Source organism: Prionailurus viverrinus, chromosome C2, assembly GCF_022837055.1.
Source record: "Prionailurus viverrinus isolate Anna chromosome C2, UM_Priviv_1.0, whole genome shotgun sequence".
Taxonomy (NCBI): Eukaryota; Metazoa; Chordata; class Mammalia; order Carnivora; family Felidae; genus Prionailurus; species Prionailurus viverrinus.
Window position 1 is genome coordinate 42121380 of NC_062569.1, and position 22352 is coordinate 42143731.

Here is a 22352-nt window from a genome sequence, read left to right on the forward strand (position 1 = left end):
TTTTCTAGTTCCACCTTAAGAGATTAGGGCATAATTTTATTTTTTTTTAATTTTTTTAATGTTTATTTTTGAGAGAGAGAGAGAGAGAGAGAGCGAGCATGAGAGGGGGAGGGCCAGAGAGAGAAGGAGACACAGAACATGAAGCAGGCTCCAGGCTCTGTCAGCACAGAGCCTGACGTGGGGCTTGAACCCACGAACTACGAGGCCATGACCTGAGCCTAAGTCAGACGCTCAAACGACTGAGCCACCCAAGTGCCCCAGGGCATCATTTTAAAATTACTTGCCACTTAGCTACAACAACGGACTTTCTGGTATATGGAGTTTTCCTAGTGCAATTGTATGATCTTTATGATAGTAATATCCTAAATTGTTAATATTCATCTTCTGCAGGCATACTCTAAATACCATTCATTTGTGTCAAGTATTGAAGACATATCTGAACTTCTCTAAAAATTGGGAAAATCTTTTCTTAGTGTGGAACATAACATACATTTTGCTGGAGAAGATATTTGACAATCACATGAAAAATGAACCATCCTGTAAAAGTGAAATTTTATTGACATTTACCTCATAAAGTAATTTAAGGGATACAAATCACACACTGATCCAATATTCATTGTTCATTATTAAAGTGTCATATTTCAAAAATATTGTCAAAGATAATTTACTAATTCTCCTAACCATATGTTATAAAGGTCATGGTCAACTTTAACTATTGATTTTATTACATAGGAAATGATCAGATGCACTTATTAGCTTCACCATTTCTTTTTTACATAAAAGTGCTTTTTATTTGTGCCAGTTACCAATGTATTACGTCTCAGCTCTAAGTCTACCCTTCACTGTCTTGCTTGTGATACTGGGGCTGAACTTCGAAAATATTTCTCCTTTGCCAGATGGCATGATATTAAGCTTTGACAGTAGAGGGCCCCAAAGGGCTACTGCTGTAGGAAGGGGGTTGTCTTCCTGGTCTGGTGTTTCCTTTCACTGTCCTCCTGCAACTCTCATCTGGGTAAAGGAGTCCCGGGGGAGCGTACTCATAGCCAATTTCAGGGGCATCCCCTTGAAGAGCTTCTCAGCGGCCAGGTTTATTCGCTAAACCAGAACGCTCACCGCCAGCCGCTTCCTGCTGAATCTCCTTGACACTCCAATAGATGGTTTCCTGACCCCCAGCCTTGGCCTGGTGAACTTCTCCACTATTCAGGGGGCCACAGTCACGCTCCCAATGAGGTCTGACTCTCAGCCTTCCAGGGAGGGGACTCCCTCCAAGGTGTCCCTCTCTTTGAAACACTACCTTAGCCGAGTGGGTAGTGGCTGCTCATGTATCTGCTATTCCTTTATGCTTTAGGTTTTCTGTATGCTTAGTAGTCAAACCCTGTTATACCAATACCTTGTTATTCATGAGTAATCTTTACATAAAACTTTCCCCAAATATCTATGTGGTTTCTGACACTCCCAAGCTTCACAGTGACTGATACACTATTCAGAAGAGTATATTGAAGAGTTCAGATTTACAAATCTCACTAAAGCCTATAAATCCCAAGTCTTACACTAACTGCCCACAAACTATTGTTTACAATGGCCACCGTACAGATCTACAAAGGCCAAACAGGAACTATTTTTAGTTTATCCTGTGTCAGATAGCAAAAAAAAGAAAAATCACAAATTAATTTCTTCCCTTTTTCCATGCCCTTTTGTAATGTCCTCCATCTTGACCATCGGCTGCTGGTGTAACTTGTTTTGGCCAACTGAACACTAGCAAATAGAAAGTGAGGAGGGGCTTCAAAAAGCACTTGTGCAATGGGGCTTACTACTTATGTCGTTCCCAGAACCCAGACACTATTATGTAATGAATCCAAGCTAATATGCAAAAAAAAAAAAAAAAATGGAGAGATCATGTGAAGGATAACGAAGATATGCCAGAAAACAGCTGTCATTAAGGCCATGCTAGTACATCCAGGCAGCAGCCAATCCACCAGTGGACAGACGATGCCCAAGAGAGGCCAGCTGAGAAAAACTACCAGCTGATCTACAGGATCAGGAGATAAATAGGGTGCTGTAATGAAACACTCAATCTTGTTGCTGGCATGGTTTGTTACATAGCAAAAGCTAAGTGATACAAACACCAGATGGATTGCTTTATTTTCCAAAGAGAGAAAGGAGAGGATAAAAGATGAAGGTTTTAGTTAGAAGCAAGGAATTAGAGAAATGAAGTCCATGAAAAAAGTTTTCTGTGATGAAAGTTTCCTCTGAAATTATAAATTTATGTAATTGGTCTAATTTCCACCAGTCAAATCTGTAAGTCATTAAAACAAACATTAGTGGAATATGAGGTATTAGATGGTGTTTTTAAAATTTGGCCTATTGAGGTCAGTGGAAATAGCTAATATTGAAAAGTTTGTTTATACTTGGTTTATGCAATTTACTAAGTTCTTTAAACTATAAGTGATTTTGTAAGTGAATTTCATAGAATTCCTAAATACAGCTCTTATAAAACAGATAATATCTTTAATACTAATTATTATATAATAGAATTTTAACATATACCATAATTACATTTCAGAAGGAAATGTGATGCAGGATCATTCAATTTAGGGTATTTTTTTATTTAAAAAAAATTTTTGGGGGGGTGCCTGGGTGGCTCAGTCAGTTGAGGGTCTGACTTTGGCTCAGGTCATGATCTCGCAGTTCGTGAGTTTGAGCCTTGCATCGGGCTCTGTGCTGACAGCTCAGAGGCTGGAGCCTGCTTTGGATTCTGCATCTCTCTCTCTCTCTCTCTCTGCCCCTTCCCCACTCATGCTCTGTCTCTCTCTGTGTCTCAAAAATGAATAAACATTAAAAAAATTAATAAAATAATTTTTTTAATATCTATTTTTGAGAGAGAGAGAGAGAGAGAGAGAGACAGTGCGAGCAGGGGAGGGGCAGAGAGAGAGAGGAGACACAAAATCCGAAGCAGGCTCCAGGCTCTGAGCTGTCAGCACAGAGCCCGACGCGGGGCTCAACTCACAAAAGCGAGTTCATGACCTGAGGTGAAGTCAGATGTCTAACCGACTGAGCCACCCAGGTGCCCCAATTTTAGGGTCATCTTCTAATGTGAAGTTAAAAGTTCCACTGTATGCACCATAATACTAGAAATACAACAGAATAAAAATAGAAATTCTCCTCATAAACCTGATTCTTTTTCTATGAATTATTCAGTAAGTCTACCTACCATTTAACCCACACACACTATAAACATGGAGATCATTGCAGATGCCTTTTGTTCCTTTGTCTTCATGTTCAAACTTTGCTCAGAATTTTCCTGACCATGTTCTGAATATACTGTTTCTTTCCACCCCACTGTTAGTACCTTAATCATTCAGAACCCTCTCCCTTGTTTCTCCCTCTGATTCCTCCTCATAACTGGTTACTGATTGATTTTTTCTAACAAGTTACCCCTTCCAGTGCATTCTCCACATTCTCCATATGGCAGCGCCCTCTGCCATACGTTTCTCACTTGTCATCCTATCACCCAACCTCATGCTCATCTTTTTTAAAATTTTTTTAATGTTTATTTATTTTTGAGAGAGAGACAGAGCATGAGTGGGGGAGGGGCAGAGAGAAAGGGAGACACCAAATCCAAAGCAGGCTCGGGGCTCTGAGGTGTCAGCACAGAGCCCCAGGTGGGGCTCGAACTCATGAACTGTGAGATCATGACCTGAGCCGAAGTCAGACACTTAACCAACTGAGCCACCCAGGCACCTCATACACTCCTGCTCATCTTAACCACACCCTCAGATTAGTTCTGTTATCAAGAAAAAAAGTTGAACATATTCTTAGCATCTATGCTACTCTGGGTTCCTGATCTTCCATCACTATTTCCAACCTTTTTTTCTGCCTTACTATTAAATTTTGGCGGTCCTTTGGATTCTATCCTCAAGTTACTATTCTCTTCATTCTAATGGACTACATATTTATGAAGCATCTTAACAACATATGGGGAGCCTGGGTGGCTCAGTCAATTGAGTGACTGACTTTTTTTTTTTTTTTTGAGAGAAAGAGTGTGTGAGCAGGGGAAGGGCAGAGAGACAGAGAGGGAGAAAAAGAATCCCAAGCAGGCTCCACACTGTCAGTACAGAGTCCGATGTGGGGTTCAAACTCACAAATTACAAGATAATGACCTGAGCCAATATCAGGAGTCACACACTTAACCAACTGAGCCACTCAGGTGCCCCAGCACTGACTCTTGATTTTGGCTCATGTCATGATTCCAAGGTCATGGGATTGAGCCCCATGTTGGTTCTGCACTGAACTCAGAGCCTGCTTAAGAGTCTCTCTCTCTCTCTCTCTCTCTCTCTCTCTCTCTGTCTCTCTCTCTCTCTCTCTCTGCCCCTCTACCCCATTCACACTCTTTGGTCTCTAAAAAATTTTAAAAAACAACAAAAGTCATGCAAAGAAATGTTTGATTTTTTTTTGTTAAAAACCCATATAGCATATACTTGATATAACTACATACTAATGATCAAAATTTCAGAGACTTTTCTAAAATCTATAAGGTAATATATTTTCCATCATAAAACGATCAATTCTTTACTTTCATGTAAAAAAGCTTGAAAATAGAGACACATGATATTCAAAGTTCATTATAGATTTCATACTATTGGTTCTATAAAAGAACATTTGAAATACTTTTATAGTGTTTAAACATATGGATTTTGAAATCAGAAGTTCTGAGGATAAAGGGGGCTCTCTACTTAACAGCTGTGGCAGATTTCTTAAATTATATACTGTTACTTATTTCACTTACATGTGAAATAGAAAAAAACTCTAATTTCTAGGCTTCTTGTAGGAATTTAAATGACATATTTAATGATTATCACAATTTCTAGCACCTAATAAGCATTTGATAAATGGTAGTTGAAGCAATAATTTGGGCTTTGTGTCTTCTCTTTCTCTATTCCCGCATGTCTCCTCTACCTTACTTGAAAGAGAATACTATAAAACTTGGGGAATAATTAAAGGCTTCTAAGATCTCTAAGAAGGATTTGATATTCTTTAGACATACAACAATGTAAACTTTGAAATACAACTTTTAGAATCCTGGTGTGCAACCAGCACTGATCACCATGAAAGCAAGCCAGGAAGATAAAAAATATGGATTAAGATTAGTAGGATTCCTCCTTAGAAGTGGAGGCACGTGGACATAACTTTTTTTTAAAGCGCCTTACATGAAGGGGAGAAGCCAGAAATGGAAAAACATCTATACCATTTTTCAATCCCTAACCAGGCCCAAGTCCAAAAGGGACAAAAGTTCCTGGAGTGACCAGTTTACTAGTATAGATATGGTGGAGGGGCACCTAGTGGGTCAGTCAGTTGGGGGTCAGACTCTTGATTTCAGCTGGGGTCATGATCCCAGGGTCATGGGATTGAGTCCCTGGTTAGGCTCTGTACGGAGCATGGAGCCTGCTTGGGTTTCTCTCTCCCTCCCTTTCTCCCCCTCTCATGCTCTAAAAAAAGTAAATAAAAATAAAATAAAGTCCTTTCTGTGTGGGTGTGCATTAAAAAAAAAAAGTGGAAAAGAAGGGGAAAGTGGCTCCTGAAGAGAGGGTATTACACACGTGTGTGATGATCAGTTTTATGTATATATATATGTATATATGTGTGTGTATATATATATGTATATGTGTATATATATGTATATGTGTGTATATATATGTATATATGTGTGTATATATATATTTTTAATATTCACTACAGGGTCAGTTATATATAATCATATATATATCATCAATTATAATATATATATATGTATATATATATTTTTTAATATGCACTACAGGGTCTCTAAGCTCTCAGCTTGTTTTTGCCTTCCTTTAGTTTGTCTATGTTTTTAAAGTGTCCATACAATAAATTGCTTAAAAAGAATGATCTTTAGCTATTGAAGTAGTCCCCTCAGGTATTCTGATGAGGAGATTTATGGGAACTCGGGTCCCTTTTCCATTACTCTTCCAAGGTCCCTCCATTTCTATTCCAGTTGCTCACATCCTATTTCAAGAGACATGCTATGGAACAGATCACATGCAGGAAAGTCTGTTTCAAAGTCTTTTATCTATTAGGAAAATTCTTTTTCAGAGTCCTAGTATCAGAGACAAGTTCCCCGCAGTCCTAGGACCACAACAAATGTGCTGATCTTCTTCAGCACTCAGCCTTCCTCATTCCTGGCTTTCTTCATTTCTTTTACCAATTCATCATCGCTTCCACTTTACAAATCAGAAAGACATTTCAAAGGTAGAGGTTTCAAAGGAATGGGGTCAAATCTCCTGGTGATGCAATTTCATATTAATTTTGCCATTGCATTTTTGTAGTGTGGTGAATCATATTTTATGTACCTCATCTTGCTAGTCACAAATAGTGGCTTTCTTTTTTTGCTGTCACTTTATAATTTCTCATCATTTTTACCTAGCCAACAAAATGTGTGAATAGAGCAAAGTCAGAAACTGACCACTCACAGGTTATGTCCTGCCTAAAAATATATTGTTTAACCCTCAGAACATTTTAAAATCCTTTGAGTTTATGGCCAGGATTTAAAAGTCAGAATTGTGGAGCACCTGGGTGGCTCAATTGGTTAAGCATCCGATTCTTAATCTCACCTCAGATTATGATCTCACGGTTCTTAAGATCAAGCCCCATGTCAGGCTCTGTGCTGACAGTGTGGAACCTGCTTGGGATTCTCTCCTCTGTCTCTCTCTGCCCTTCTCCCATACTCGCTGGCTCTCTTTCTCTCTCTCTCAAAATAAATACAGATGAAAAAAAATGTTTTAAGTCAGAACTGTATGTTAAATCCAGATCTCTTGGTTTTTGTGAAGTACTGTGAGTTTACCAATACTGGATTAACCTTTATACTTGAAAACAATGGGCTGAAACCTTTTCAGCTTGAGTTTACATTTTATAGTTTTTTTTTTTTTTTTTTAATTTTTTTTTTCCAACGTTTATTTATTTTTGGGACAGAGAGAGACAGAGCATGAACGGGGGAGGGGCAGAGAGAGAGGGAGACACAGAATCGGAAATAGGCTACAGGCTCCGAGCCATCAGCCCAGAGCCCGACGCGGGGCTCGAACTCACAGACCGCGAGATCGTGACCTGGCTGAAGTCGGACGCTCAACCGACTGCGCCACCCAGGCGCCCCTACATTTTATAGTTTTACACAACCACCAGCCCTGCCTTTCTTCCATCCCACTTCATTTGCTTACGTTGTTTTCATGACCCTTTTCAATACTTACATTTGTGACCCCCTGCCATATTAATACACGCACACACACAGAATATCTGATATCTGATATGAGAATATTTCTCAAATTTTTCATATTTGATCCTTCTCTCTCAACAAATACTACCTGTTCTAAGTCAAAATCTGTACTACTTGAAGAGTGCTTCAAAATTTTTAGTTTTACCATAACATTTCCAAATGTAGCAGAGGCTCAGCTTCAGGCCATGCTGGGATTTGGACATGCCTAGATGCGGCAGGGACTTTAAGAGATGAAAGAAACTTACCAAGATTCTTATCACATGGGGACCTAAGAAGAGACATTCTGGAAAAAACATGCTATAGGCAACCTGGGCCCCCAAACAGGGTTGTAGTTGGGGTAACAAAGTAATCCTAAAAGAGCATAATCTTAATCAAGGTAATCTTGGCCCAGTCCCCACTCACCTTTGACTGAGTCCTGGGGGAGAGAGAGGAATGGAAGTAAAAATCACAAGACCTACTTGTTTAAAAAACTCTGTAGGACAATAGGGCACATAAAACAGTACATTGCTAACCTGCCACAGTGCAGCTCCAGAAAATCATTACCTTGTATCAGTCAACTGAAATAGCCTCAATAGGTAAAAGAGTGTAACGTAAAATAGAAAATGTAAATCAGATGACTATTTGGATAATCTTGAAAGTGGAGAAGGACCTTTCTAAATACCCAAAGAATGAGAAAAAAATGGAATGATCCAATTGATTATATAAACTTCTGAGACTTCTACATGGCAAAACATTAAGTTGAAATGGAAATCGATTTGCAATACAAATGATGATGGAAAGTATACTTAATGTAAAATATATTCTTACAAAATCTTAGAAATCATAAGAAGATTAACAGAAAATTGGACAAATAATTCTTAAAAGATAGTCAAATGTCTAGAAATCCTATGAACAAAAATTTTGCCACTCATTACTTGAAAATATATGCAAACTAAATAGGAGATTCTTTTCATTATTATATTAGCTAAGACAAAGAAATGGCAATAGCCTTATAAATCACTGTATGTGAAAACTGTCACAACGTTTCTGAAGGGTATTTTGACAAGATTCAAAAAAAGTTAATTTTCATATTCTAGTCAGTAGCTCCTTCAAAAAATGTACATTTATGGAAAAACCAGAGATTTGAACAAAAAACGAATATACAAAAATGTGCACTAGAATGTTACTTTTAGTAGAAAACTGAAATAAAAAGATCAAGGAACTAATTTTATATCCATGTGACCGAATACTATTCCAGCTCTTCAAAAAAAACAAAACCACACACTTGTTATGTAAGGAAATTTATGGACAGAGGGGAAAGTGTAGAACATTCTAATTAATGTAAAATGTATGCTAAGATATATTTTATGCAGGACTTTTTTTTTAAAGAAAGAAAATCTGCATCAGAAATAGCCACAAAATACTAATAGTAGTTGTATGGATTGAGATATTTTATTTTATTTTTTTTGTCTTCAGCGAGTTCTTTTTTTTTTTAATGTTTATTTATTTTTGAGAGAGAGACAGACAGACAGACAGAGTACAAGCAGAGGTGGGCAGAGAAAGATAGAGATACAGAGTCCGAAGCAGGCTCCAGTCTCTGAGCTGTCCACACAGAGCTCCAAGCAGGGCTTGAACCCACAAATTATGAGATCACTACCCGAGCTGAAGTTGGACACTTAACTGACTGAGCCACCCAGTCACCCGTCTTCAGTTCTAAGCTTCAAATTTTATAAGATACATTTGTATCTTAGAATACAATTAGGATAAAAAGCAGATTTTATTTCAAATGTTGATCAAATATGGTAATGGATGAGGACATCCCAGACTTGCATCAACAGAGTCCATTAAAACTCGGGGGTTGGGCCAGGCAGGAGGCTACAGCAGAGTCCATAGTAGGAGTGGTAGGCTTTGAGTCATCCAGCAGAATAGAAATCTCTGGCAAACCCATAAACTCCCAGTGGAAATAGCAGCAGCATTCAGTACAAGACAGAAGAGTGGCCAGAGAAAAAGTAGCAGGGATGTCAGGTAGATGTCCTTCGGTAGCACCCAGACTTGATCACGAGCAAGTAGGATTAATGCCCTGGACGCTCCCAAAAATGGTTGGGACAGGTTTTGCAAAAAGCTGGGATCTTACTTTAACAAGTAAATGCAGAAGCCTTCAAATTACAGGTGATTTATGTAAACACGACCCCATTTTTTAGACCAGACTGTTGCGGCCTAAGGGAATAGGAGTAGATCCATTTTCCATGGTTTTAACACTAATACCTGGATTCGTATATATTGCTCTTTCATCTGTATTTTGCTGACCCATAAAATATATTTTGCTAAAGTTTACTTCTGCTGCTCCTGGGTGAAATATAAAATTTAGCTATTATTTAATCATCTGAACACATATTTCCTATAAACTAAGACAATTTTATGAAGACAAATGGTAAGTCAATAGAATTGAAACCACTATTCTGTTTCAAGTGATAATATTGTATAAATATGGACAAATCATTATAATGTTTTATCTTCTAAAAGAGGGTGAAATGCACTTGTGTGAAGGTATTAGATTCCTTTATATATAATGCTAAAAGGTAAGATTTTGAGGATACAATTAACTTGGATTCAAACTCAACTGCAGAGATTAGCAATTCAGTAGTCCTCATAAACATCATGGATTTAATTCAGGTAATGCATGAGTATTTCAACATAAAAATATATTTTTTAGTCTCAGACTATGCGCAAGCAAAAATCCAAGTAAATCACTTACATCTTGCAATTCCATATCTAAACCCCTGTCATTTCATTATATACCCGATTAGCTGATAAAAAGAATTATCAATCAATGCTTTGTTTTCATTATTTGTTTTTCCAGTAAAACAAAGAAACAAGCTAGATAAAGTAAATCTAAAGGATTGCTAGATTTGGACTGTGGGTGTAAGGAGTGCACTATATACCCTTCTTTCTACATTTATGCATGTTTGAAAGTTTCATAAAAAAATAGCTTATTGATGGTTTTAACTGCGGATTCAGATATCACGTATTTTTAACATCTTAATATAGATCCATTATATATAATCATATCATTTTATATCATGGGGAATTTTTTTTTACTTTAAAATCCTCTCTTCACATTGGCCAAGGGTCTTCCTACGTTCTATATCGAACTCGGTTTTTCTAGATGCAGTGGACGATGTTCAGTCACGTATCAATCAATTTTAATAAACGAGCATATGACGAGAACTTTCTGTGAACTCTGCAATATTCTGTTTCAGAATATTGCATCTCCTTTGTCTCAGGAATGTTGTCCCTAACCTCGGTAATAATACCAGCTTTGCTCACCAGGGATACCCATTTAAGAAGCTTGCCTAGCATGTGCTCTGGGCTTTCCCAATCCCCCAAACATGGTCTAAAGCCACAGTGTTTGAAGAATTATTTGCACAGAGAACAAAAGGCTCAAAAACTAGACCTCTTTGGTAGTCCTTAAATTATTATATTATCTTGTTTATCATGGGCAGCTATTCACAGCATGTCAGTTGTTGCCCTAACTAGATCCAAATCTCTCTTCTCTTTTGGTGCCCCTGTGCTATGGTTCCACTACCCTTTGAGATCTCAGCATTATTGCTCCCTGTTTTCTCAGAGCTGTTACAGTTTATGCCTGGTTGTTCCAGTATAATCATTAACACACCTCATTTCACCCAATTCGAGCCATTCCTTACATTCAAAGTAATCAACCATTCATTCATTCTTTTCCATATGTACCCGGAAATATTTTTTCTGTACCTTTGTACATTTTTTTTCTGAGTAGAATGTACTCCAGGCCTAGAATTGCCATAACAATATAAATTTAACTGGGCAATGCTGTATCTCAGACAAATAACAGATTTTTTTTAGTAGAAATATGTCCCAAGTATTGCAAGGGACATATTTACGCTTTAAAAATTAGCCACTGTTTACCTGAAATTCAAGCATCACTAAGGATCCTATGTTTTATCCGGCAACCTTCACACCCCAATCTACATTTTCAAGGCCAAACTGAAATGCTTGTTCTACTCTGAAACCTCAAGGAAGCCTTCTTACCGTCTTTCAGGGCTACCTTCCAGAGCATTTTTACTGTGCCTCATACTACCACATGTTCCCACTAGTGTCCAAATCACTCAGATATATATCTCCTCTATTCCTCTTCCTGTGACGTGAGGATAAGAATTGAGCTTTACTTATTTTTTTCTCCCTCATATTCCTCATCACATATTGACATACTAGCAGTCTATGAATATTCACAATGTCTAGGAATAAGCATTACAATCAATGATTCCAAGTTGAACTTAAAGTAGTAAATTGTTTAAGTTTCCCCAGGATTATTTTGAAAATCCTTTTGATGGTTTAACGGCTTCTCTCAAGGATAGTTAAATAATAAACCCATTTATCCATTCCAGAACTAAAAATACAGTTACTAGATTTATTGACTATAACAAATGTATCGCCTGATATACGATGTTAACAGTGGGGGAGGTGGTGAGTGTGTGGGGCCAGAGGTGTATGGGAACTCTATTTTCTGCTCTATTTTACTATGAACTGATAACTGCTCTAAAAAGTCTACTTTAAGAAACTTTTTGGGGCGCCTGGGTGGCTCAGTCGGTTAAGCCTCCAACTTCGGCTCAGGTCACGATCTCTCGGTCTGTGAGTTCGAGCCCCGCGTCAGGCTCTGGGCTGATGGCTCAGAGCCTGGAGCCTGCTTCTGATTCTGTGTCTCCCTCTCTCTCTGCCCCTTCCCTGTTCATGCTCTGTGTCTCTCTGTCTCAAAAATAAATAAAACGTTAAAAAAAAAAATTAAAAAAAAAAAAAAGAAACTTTTCTCCCCCCCCCCCCCGTGATTCAGGTCAATTTTAATTGAGTTTAAAAAAATACAGCTACTACTGAAATGTTCTTAAAGTAATGAATGTGAGTAGGGGATGGGTAGTATTCTCGACATACATTATTAAAACTAACCTCGAATTTGCATAACCTTATCTTAAAAGTTAAAAAAAAACTGCATGTCAATATTGCTTTCTTCAGGTTCTAGAATTTTCAAACAAATGCAAATCATATTAGTCCTATTCACCTTTAGCATTCTGGTGGATAGTTCTTTTTCAATGTGCCGCGTTTTTTTAATATTATCAGAATACCTCGTCTGCTAAGAGAACTAGACTCAATGTAATTTTAATCCCCAAGGTCAGTTATGAAAATAATTTTAGCACTATTTATTTTATATGCATGTGTGCGCACGTGTGTGTGTGTGTGCGCGCGCACAGAGGAGAAACTAACCGATTAGTTATTACTAACTTTCATACTTCTTCTAAAGGACAGAAATAATCACTTTGTTGGCTAAATTATTTTTATAAAAAGATATCTTGCTGTAAAAGTGTATTTCTCCTAAATAATATTTCTCCTTTTATTTTCCTACAGTTCTTCGGGATCTCTCAATTCATTCACTGTTCGTTAATTACTTCACATCTATTAGCTATAGCTTACTTCTTGGATATTATCCTACAGCAAATTATGGTTTCTACCAAAACAATCCAAAAGGGCACAGATTAAAGATTTTTGAAAACAGAAAATCAAGAACTAGAAGTTCGAGGTAAAATGTTTTCTCATTGGAAACACCTAATTCGTGCAGTCCTACATCAAATTAAAAACATGATTGCAACCGACTTTTGGTTAAACAATTTTACCTTTGATTTTATAGCAGTCTATTAGACACTGGTCGAATCAAGGCATTCTAAAAGCAAAAAATCATTTCCATTTGACAAAAATTAAGTGGTTCTGGTCTCCCCGGGGAGGTCATCCTCCGCCAATGCACAGCTTTTAGGATTTGAATGAAGTATATGGACCCCAGACCAGCCAGCCAAATCAGTTGAATCAACCCTGGTAATCAGTGGGATGCTGATGTCACGGTCAGACCACACTCAGAGCCACAAAGATGATGTGTTCTACGATCAAAGAAAGAATGCAAACACTAGTGTCTTTTACACAATAGGAAATTAAACAAGATGTTTTCCTAAATTCCACTGTTGCTCAAAGCCAGGATTTGATCCTGGGCTCCACAAAGAGGAAGAGAACTGGATTTAATAAAATTTTAAGTAAAATCCCCCTCTAATAAAACTGTAAGTAAATATATGTACAATTGAAAAACATGACGGCAATTTTATTTTTCTACTAATGGTGCAGTCTTCGCCAATATTTCACTATGACAATTCGACAACAGTGGTATTTTACGAATTTCTAAATAAATTGGAAGATAAAGTGATTCACAGCAAACATAATTGATCTTCCCCTCACTGCCGCATAAATAGTATTTGTTATAAAAGTTTAAAAGCCACATTATGCCTTAAATTATTAAAGCAAGTATAATGCCTCCACATTGTATTGTTTTGCAAGGGTTATCATGGAATCTTCACCATTTATCATACATGTACTTCTGTCTTTTTTCTACTCAGAAGCACAGCATGAAAAAACTTCATTTCACATTGAAACATCACTATGTGGAACAGTGTGATGAAATGAGACACAGGAGGAGTTATACTCCGGTAAACAGTTGGTCTACAGAAATGATAGCATTTTATGCTGAGACTGATATATCAATTTTAAGTCCTAAGAGATGACTGATCTGAAAGCCAGAATGTCACCAGTGATGAAGTATACACATGTGAAAAATTACAGGTAACGTGACTAGGCCTGCTGAGGGGGCTCTCACCCAGGCCGGTTTTACAAACCAGCACGGAATGCCACGAACCTCCTCCAGCAAAGGCTCCCGATCAATTATTCCATAGCGCTGGTTGACGAAAAGCATTCATGTGGTCACGGACGTCTAAAATGTGTCACGAAATAACCTAAGTTTAATGTCGTTGTAAATGTGACCAGAGGTACATTAGAATATTTCACAGATGGCATTTTGAGATGCATACATTTTATATGAATAAGATGGAAGTTTTAGTAGAAAAACCGTTTCATTCGACAATGTAAGAACACACTGCACTGTTTTTCTTGGCTCAGATAAAAGGCAGAACCTAGTTTTGCACGTTCTCAAAGTGCAAAGTATTTCCTGCTATATACACCAACTGTGGAAATATGTTGAAAATATTTTCTTAATTAAAATCAGAGGCTTTAGAGCTACCGCTGGCAGCTATAGTCACATGAATATAAACTAGCATTTAGCATACCATCCCAGTGAAAGACCCATGCCGGAAATCGTGACTTTATTTTTCTAATCTTACTCATTAAACCTCACGTCAAAATAGAAGGAATTAAAGATCTGTAGGAATATAAACTAACGGCTTCTGGATCTAGCCGTGAGTAAACACTCTTGCCTCAGTTTTCTCATCTAGAAAATGAGGATAATTATAGTCTCAGAGGGTTGTGAGAATTAAATAGCACATGGCAAATGCCCTGTAAGTATCTGTTCTTGGATGCTACTATGCAGTAATAGTATTTCAAAACCAGCAGTTCTACAGATAGTAACAGGTTAACACTAAAGCAACATTTAAATGAAATAGTATACGACAACAGATGAATGGCAGGTGCCAGGCCCCAAAGATGAAATGCAGATAGATATGACAAAATATTATGCACTGATGCCCCCCCCCATCACCGATCAATATTCAGAGTCATTAGATATCTAAGAGGGAGTATAGACCAGAGTTTCTGTGTTTGACTTGAATTTTCAGAATTTTCACTCAGCGTGGACAGGTCATGAAAGTTCTCCGAGCCTCGGTGTTCTTACCTAAATGGAATACCATCCTTTCACAGAAGAGTTGCAAGCTTTAAATAGAATGACCGTTCTGAAAACATTGGGGGTACGAAAATAAGTACTCTATACTACCGTATGCCAATATAATCTACAATTATTATAATAAAATATTTCCTTTGCCTGTTTTATCGCTTAGCTTCATAAAATGTATCGGCCTCAACAAAAAGAATGAAATCTTGGCATTTGCAACAAGGGTGGAACTAGAGTGTATTATGCTAAGCGAAAGAAGTCAGAGAAAGACAAATACCATAGTATTTCACTCATACGTGAAACCTAAACAAAACAGATGAACATAGGGAAAGGGAGAGAAAATAAGAAAAACAGAAAGGGAGGTAAACCATAAGAGTCTCTTAACTATAGAGAGCAAACTGGTTGCTGTAGGGGATGTGGGGGGGGGATGGGCTAAATGGGTGATGGGTATTAAGGAGGGCACTTGGGATGAGCACTGGGTGTTATATGTAAGTGATGAATCACTAAATTCTACTCCTGAAACCAATCCTACACTATCTGATAATTAACTTGAAATTGAGTAAGATCTTGGAAAGAAAAAAAAAACATGTAACAGCCTCATGAGAAAGACACTATTGGCATTATTATGAAGACAATGGAGGGGAAAATTACTTCAAAAGGAACCATATAGATTTTTCTGACACCTAATTAAAATGTATGACTATGAGAAAGGCTTACAGAACAAAAAAATGTAAGCAATTCATCATTTCCAAGTGGCTCTTCAATAATCTGGTTTGACTGATAAAGGGACTCAAAATCTTAGGGTACTTGCCAAAATCTGCGCCATCAAAAACTGAACCTTATGTTTATCCACCACCCTCACCATTGGCCTCTACCTTCAGTGTTCAATCCATAGTGGTGTTTATGGATTAGTTTTCTTTGTAATATATAATAGCCTCCAATTTTCATATTAACCAACTATCTCTGATAGTTCCATTGGTTTATGCTTAGAAACTACATCCTCACTCAGAAACCAGTAGTTCACCTGTATGTTCTATCTCTAATAATGCTCTTTTATTTTACCTAGACTCTCTCTGGGATTTATTTTGGTGTATGGCCTAGGGAAGAATCTCATTTTTCCCCAGGGAGCCCACTGTCCCTATAATATTTACTGAATGGTCTTTTGAAGTCAATGAAGAAGGAAAAATAACTTTCATAAAATTAAGCAGTGGAAAGCAGAGAGAATCTTATTTTGGCAGAGGAAAGGTGGGGGACGGAGAAAAACAATTCAGGAAGTAGAAATTTGAAAGGGAGATAAACTTGAGCTACAGGCTCCCAGTTATAAAGTGAATAAGTCACAGCAATAAAAGGCACAGCATAAGGAATATAGTCAGTGATATTGTAATAACATTGTATGGTAACAGATGGTGACTACAGTGGTGGTGAGCATAGCCTAACATATGAACTTGTGGAATCCTTACACTGTATACCTGAAACTAACGTACTATTGTGTGTCAGTTATTCTCAAAAAACTTAATGAGCGTAGTGGCAAAAAATAAAACAAACAAACAAACTAACAAACAAAAGGAAAACAAAAGGAAAGAAGAGCACTCCCAGGGTACAAGGAATGAACCACAGTTGGGAATAGAGAGTTTCTTATTATGACATTTCACTAGGACCAGTCCAAGAAGAGGGCTGGGAATGAATCTCGCTGGTGTTCTGACTCTCAAAAGAGTTAGGAAAATAGAATGATTGATGACAGCTAAGCCAAGCCCTTGCCAATGGAATTTCATAAATGGGGAAGGAAGTAGGATCACAGTAGCCAGCCCACACCTCCCAATGATCTTGGCATGAAAGCAAATATGTCTGTTAAGTAATTCTACATAATCTGAGTACATTTTAACACAGGAGCTGTAAAAAACCACAGATCAAATAAGTGTAATTATTCATTTATCAGTACTTGTCCTCGTTCTAAAAATTTAATATTGATTCCTTTTCTTACTATAAAAAAAACAAAAATATAAGATGAATTCAAAGGATGGAAACATAAATCACCTGTAACCCCATCTCCTGAAATCCATAGTTATTCTGAGCACTTGGCAACTGTTCCCCGAGCCTTGTAATTAGTCCTATGTAGTAAATTCACAAAAACTGATAAACAAAATACACAAAATTAAAAACACATGTACAATTCAGCAATCAGAAAGAAAGTAAAAACCAGGAGAGGACTAAGAGTTTGGACTGTGACTAAAACAGAATAAATATAGAGGCCAATTACTACAAGCAGACCACAAATTTTACTCAAAACCTTTCGTCAAAGTGAAAAGGAAAATGCAATCTTTCATGTAGGTCAAAACTTCATTAGATTAGAAATAATAAAGTTTTCAGAAAAATTGATGTAACCCTTGGTGTTATTCAGGAATGAAATATTTTGTAATAATTTTCTTATTCTCCTAAGAACCCATAGAATATATCTACAATGTAGTGGAACTGTTTAGTATTTGTAAATTCAAATGCCTATTACAGAAGCCAGGCAGGAATCATAAATGATTGACCTTGCACCTGGTTTAAAACAAGAGAGTCGGAGCAGGGGGGGGGGGGGGCACCTGGGTGTCTCAGTAGGTTAAGCGTCCGACTTCGGCTCAGGTCATGATCTCACGGTTTGTGGGTTCAAGTCCCGTGTCAGGCTCTATGTTCACAGCTCAGAGCCTGGAGCCTGCTTCAGATTCTGTGTCTCCCTCTCTCTCTGCCCCTCCCCTGGTCACACTCTGTCTCTCAAAAATAAATAAACAAATTTTTTTAATTAAAAAAAAAAGACGACAGTAGGGACCGTGGTAAGCTTAAAAGTAGATGCTCTGATGTTATGCATTCAGGTATATATGTATGTATACACAATGTACACCTCATTAATATTTGAACAATTTTCTGGTTATACACTTCACATTTGCTCTTGAAAAGCCCCCAGTACACAATTCCCATTACTTGATTTTTTCCCCCAAGGTCTTTGCCTATGATCCTCCTTATCGACAAACAACATTAATGCTGTTGCATGTGGAACACTGTGATGCTTACCGTAAAATGAGACTTAAAAAAAAAAAAGATGTAATATGTTCTGTTTCTAGAGACAGTATCATCTCATTCATCATAAAATTGTGTCAAGAGATTTTAGAAAATCCAAAAAATCTTTATTTTGAAACCAGATTTTAGCTTTCAGGATGGATTTGGATATTGGTTTTACTTTTTTTTTTTAACGTTTTTTATTTATTTTTGAGACAGAGCATGAACGGGGGAGGGTCAGAGAGAGGGAGACACAGAATCTGAAACAGGCTCCAGGCTCTGAGCTGTCAGCACAGAGCCCGACTCGGGGCTCGAACTCACAGACCGCGAGATCATGACCTGAGCCGAAGTCGGTGGCTTAACCCACTGAGCCACCCAGGCGCCCCTGGATATTGGTTTTAAATGGAAGGATGACAGAGATCATGTAATTCAACTGTCCTCATTTAACAGTGGCAAAACCAGGCGTGCCTGGCTGGCTTAGCCTGTAGAGCACATGACTCTTGATCTTGTTGTTATGAGTTTGAGCACCATGTTGGGTGTGGAGGTTACTTAAGAATAAAATCTTTTAAAAAATCAAAAATAAAAGTGGCAACACAGATATAGAAATAGGTAAAATAAGTTGAAGATCTATCTACTTCTAGTGGAAGTATTAGCTGGAACATAGGATCTCTGAATTGTACAATTCAGCATGCATGACGCTTATTTATGGTGATTTAAAAAAATTTATTTTCTTTTGGTGCCTGGCTGGCTCAGTCGGTAGAGCACATCACTCTTTTTTTTTTTTTTTAATGTGTGTTTATTTTTGAGACAGAGAGAGACAGAGCATGAATGGGGGAGGGTCAGAGAGGGAGACACAGAATCTGAAACAGGCTCCAGGCTCTGAGCTGTCAGCACAGAGCCCCATGCAGGGCTCGAACTGACAGACTGTGAGATCATGACCTGAGCCGAAGTCAGATGCTTACCCGACTGAGCCACTCAGGCGCCCCTAGAGCATGTCACTCTTAATCTCATCTCAGCTTTGTGAGTGAGTTCAAGCCCCACATTGGGCATGGGGCTACTTAAAAATTCTTAAATACCAAATTACCAATAAAACTCCAATTCATTTTACCAATAAAATAATGAGTCAATTCCAAAATTTCCAAAAGCTAGATCAAGACTATATTAACTTTTCTTAAAATAGGTGTCAAGTTTGTTATATGAGTTGACGATTCACTATCCAAAAGAGAAGTTATATCCAAACGTCTCCTGTCATAGGCTTTTTTTTAAATTAACATACAGTAAGAATTACTGTGTGTGGAGTTATAGGAATTTCACCACACATTTAGATTTGTATATTTGCTGCCACCATCAGTGGCATCCCACACCACCCAAAACCACTCCCTTGAGTCTCATCCTCAGCTCCAGGCAACGAATGCTTTGTTCTGTGACTATCTCTTTGAGAATGTCACGTAAGTGAAATTACACAGGATGTAACCTTTCATGACCAGCTTCTTTACTCAGGAAAATGCCTTTGCAATTCACCCAAGTTGTTGTGGACTTCAATTGTTTATTCATTTTGGTTGCTAAGTAATGTTGCATTGTATGGAAATATTACGGTCTGTGTATCCTTCACCCATTGCAGACTATTTCGGTTGTTTCCAGCTTTGGCTACTATGAATGCAGTTGCTCTACAAGTTTTCATGTAAACATAAGTTCCCATTTCTCTAAGGTAAACATCTACGAGGTGGAATTGCTAGGTCATAGGGTAAATAGGAACTTAACATCCTAGAAAACTGCCAAACTATTTTCCAGAGTGGCTGCACCATCTTGCGTTCTTTCCAGCAACGTTTAAGAGTTCTCATTGCTCTGCATCCTTATCAGTCCCTAAAGCTTAAGTTTTTTTCTAGCTTTTATAATATATATGTAGTGGTATCTCATCATGATTTGAATTTGTATTTTTCTAATGATGAGAAACGCTGAACATTTTTATGTGCTTATTAACCTGCCATATCTCCTCTTTGGTGAAACACTTGTTTAAATTTGTCATTTTTATTTATTTTGTTTTTTAACTATTTTAATGTTTATTTATTCTTGAGAGAGAGACAGACAGAACATGAGCAGGGGAGGGGCAGAGAGAGAAGGAGACAAGAATCTGAAGCAGGCTCCACACAGTCAGTGCAAAGCCCAATGTGGGACTCGAATCCATGAACTGTGAGATCATGAAACGGATGATCAACCCACTGAAGCCACCCAGGTGCCCCAATAATTTGCCATTTTAACTGAATTGTTTGATATTTTCCTGATGAATTTATTCATTTTGCATAGAAGCCCTTTGCCAGATATGTAATTTGAAAATATTTTCTCCCAGTATGTAGCTTGTCTCTTCATTCTCTTAGCAGTGTCTCTTGCAGAACAAAAGTTTTCATGTTGATAAAGTTCAAGCTGTCAATTATTTTCTTTTGTAGATCACGCTTTGGGGGTCATTGCTAAGCATTTGTTACCTAACCCCATTTAATAAGATTTTCTATGCTTTCTTCAAAAAGTTTTATAGTTTTACATTTTACATTTAGATCTGTAACCTGGTTTGAGTTAATTTTTACAGAAGCTGTGAGGTTTAGGTCAAGGTTCATTTTACTGCATGTGGAAAACTGATGGTTTCAGCACCACATGTTGAAGACCCTTGACTTGCCTTGATCCATTGGTCATGTTTGATTGGGTCCATTTCAGGACTCCATTCTGTCTCATTTATCTATGGGTCTATTCCCTGACCAATACCACACTGTCTTGAACATGATAGCTTTACGATAAGTCTTAAAAATTGAACAGCATGATTCGTCCAATATTAGTTTTGCTTTTCAAGATTGCTTTGGCTTACTCATTCATTTTCCACATAAAATATTAGGCTCTGCTTGTTTAGATTTCAAAAAAAAAAAAAAGCTTGTAAGATTCTGATTGCATTAGATCTATAAATCAATCTGGGGAAAAGTGACATCATTACGAGGTTGGGTTTTCCAAGCCATGAACACAGCATGCATCTTCATTAACTTAGGAGTTTTTTTTTTCTCCCGGCCAACCTTTTGGTTTTCAGCATACAGGCTCAGCACACATTTCTTATCACATTTATTTCTAAGTATTTCATTTGGTGGGGAGAGGAACTATTATGAGTGCTATCTTGTTTCCAATAAAATATTATAAATAAAATGAGATTATAAGTTATAAAAACAATTGATTTTTATATGTATTGGACATATAACCAGAAACCTAGATAAATACACATAGGACTAGAAGTGATTTTTTATGGATTCTGTGGAATTTACAAACAGGGATGGTTTTCTTTCTTTCCAACTTGCATGTCTTTTTTTTTTTTTAACTATATTGCACGGTTAGAATTTTTAGTACAATGCTTAATAGGACAAACAAGAGTGGATATCTTTGCCTTGTTTCTAATTTAAGGGGGAAAGCATTTGGTCTTTCACCATTAAGCGGGATGGCAGATGTAAATTTCTTACAAACGCCTTTTTTCACATTGAGGAAGTTCACTTCTATTCCTAATTTGCTGGGAATTATTTTCCCCCATAAATGGATTTTCATAAATACTGTTTCTGATCAATTGGTATAATATGGTAAGTGTATTTCTTTATATTATTAATTTTGTGGGTTATATTTTGAATACTAAAACAGCTTTGCACTCCTGGGATAAACCTTACTTAGAAATGAGTAATATTGTCAATTTCATCTACTGTCATTGATTTTGCTATTGGCATGAGGCTGGCTTCATAAAATGAGTTGTGAGGGGTTTTCTCTTCTGGTTTCTGGAGGAGACTGTACAGAATTGTTATTTCTTCTTCAAATGTTTGGTAGAATTTGCTAATGAAACCATTTGGACCTGAACATTTCTTTACTGGGAGGATTTTAATTATGAATACAATTTCCTTCATTTTTAGAGGACTGTAGGTTTTAGTAGTTTGTGATTTTCAAGTAATTGGTCCATGTCACCTGCCTAGTCCAATTTATGGACATAGAGTTATCTGTAGTATTCTTTTATTATTTCAATATCTCTTGGGTCTGTAGACCGTTTCATCCTTTTTTTTTTTTTTTTTTAGTGTTTATTTTTAAGAGAGAATGTGAGACAGAGTGTGAGCAGGGGAGGGCCAGAGAGAAGGAGACACAGAATCTGAAGCAGACTCCAGACTCCAAGCTGTCAGCACAGAACCCAACGCGGGGCTCGAACCACGAACCATTAGAATATGATCTGTGCCGAAGTCAGACACCCAACCGACTGAGCCACACAGGCACCTCTGTTTTCATTCTTGATATTGGTAATCTAGGTCT